General features: G+C 43.3%; 1 pseudogene; it reads left to right on the plus strand.

Moving 5' to 3' along the window:
* Window positions 1–280: 280 nt before the first annotated feature.
* Window positions 281–1,564, plus strand: LOC129024185 (large ribosomal subunit protein uL3-like; annotated as a pseudogene).
* The last annotated feature ends 217 nt before the right edge of the window (window positions 1,565–1,781 follow it).

A 1,781-nucleotide genomic window follows, 5' to 3' on the forward strand; every position in this document is an offset into this window, starting at 1 on the left:
TTTCAGATGACATGATTGTCTATTTATAAAAAAAAAATAATCTTCCAAAAAATCTGTTATACCTGAGAAGCAAGTTTTTCACCATCACAGAATGCAAAGTCAATATATAAAAGTCAATTGAAATTTTATACTCTATCAATGAACAACTGAAAATTTAAATGAAGAAAACAGTACCATTTATAATAATATTGAGATATGAAATACTCATAAATAAGCCTAACAAAATGTAACGCTTATGTGCTTAAAACTATGAAACATTTCTCCAGTGGGATTTGATGGCATGATATCTCACAGAAAGTTCTCCGCTCCCAGACACGGGTCCCTCGGCTTCCTGCCTTGAAAGCGCAATTGCAGGCATTGTGGGAAGGTGAAGAGTTTCCCTAAGGATGACCCTTCTAAGCTGGTCCACCTCACAGCCTTCTTGAGATACAAGGTTGGCGTGACCCACATCGTGAGGGGAAGTCAATAGGCCAGGATCCAAGGTGAATATGAAGGAGGTGGTGGAGGCTGTGGCCATTGTGGAGACAACCACCCATGGTGGTTGTGGGCATTGTGGGATATGGAGAAACGCTTCGAGGCATCTGGACTTTCAAGACCATCTTTGCTGAGCACATCAGCAGTGAGTGCAAAAGGCGTTTCTATAAGAACTGACATAAATCTAAGAAGAAGCCCTTTACCAAGTACTGCAAGAAATGGCAGAAAGAGGATGGCAAAAAGCAGGTGTAGAAGGACTTCAGCAGCATGAAAAAGTACTGCCAAGTCATCCGTGTCATTGCTCACACCCAGATGTGCCTGCTTCCTCTGCACCAGAAAGCCCACCTGATGGAGATCTAGGTGAACAGAGGCACTGCGGCCGAGAAGCTGGACTGGGCCCAGAAGAGGCTCGAGCAGCAGGTACCTGTGAACCAAGTGTTTGGGCAAGATGAGATGATCAAAGTCATCGGGGTGACCAAGGGCAAAGGCTACAAAGGGGTCCCCAGTTGTTGGCACACCAAGAAGCTGCCCCACAAGACCCACCGAGGCTTATGCAAGGTGGCCTGTATGGGGGCATGGCATCTTGCCCATGTGGCCTTCTCTGTGGCACACGCTGGCCAGAAAGGCTACCATCATGGCACTGAGATCAACAAGAAGATCTATAAGATTGGCCAGGGCTACCCTATCACGGACAGCAAACTGATCAAGAACAATGCCTCCATTGACTATGACCTGTCTGACAAGAGCATCAACCCTCTGGGTGGCTTTGTCCACTGTGGCAAAGTGACCAATGACTTTGTCATGCTGAAAGGCTATGTGGTGGGAACCAAGAAGCAAGTGCTCACCCTCTGCAAGTCCTTGCTGGTCCAGACCAAATGGCAGGCTCTGGAGAAGATTGACCTTAAGTTCATTGACACCACCTCCAAGTTTGGCCATTGCCACTTCCAGACAATGAAGGAGAAGAAAGCATTCATGAGACCACTCAAGAAAGACCAAATTGCAAAGGAAGAAGGAGCTTAATGCCAGGAACAGATTTTGCACTTGGTGGGGTCTCAATAAAAATTATTTTCCACTGAAAAAAAATAAATAACTACAAATAAAACATTTCTGTGAGAAATCTAGAAAGATCTAAGTAAGAGGAGAGATATACAGTGATCATAGATTACAAAACAATATATTAAGATATCAAATTTCCTGATATGAATCAAGACATTCTCAATCAAAATTCCATCAGGCTGTTTTATTTTCATAAAAGTTATCAAGCTAATTATAAATTTTATATGAAAACATCAAAGAACCTGGAATTA

The sequence above is a fragment of the Pongo pygmaeus genome, chromosome X (assembly GCF_028885625.2).
Source record: "Pongo pygmaeus isolate AG05252 chromosome X, NHGRI_mPonPyg2-v2.0_pri, whole genome shotgun sequence".
NCBI classification, from domain to species: Eukaryota; Metazoa; Chordata; class Mammalia; order Primates; family Hominidae; genus Pongo; species Pongo pygmaeus.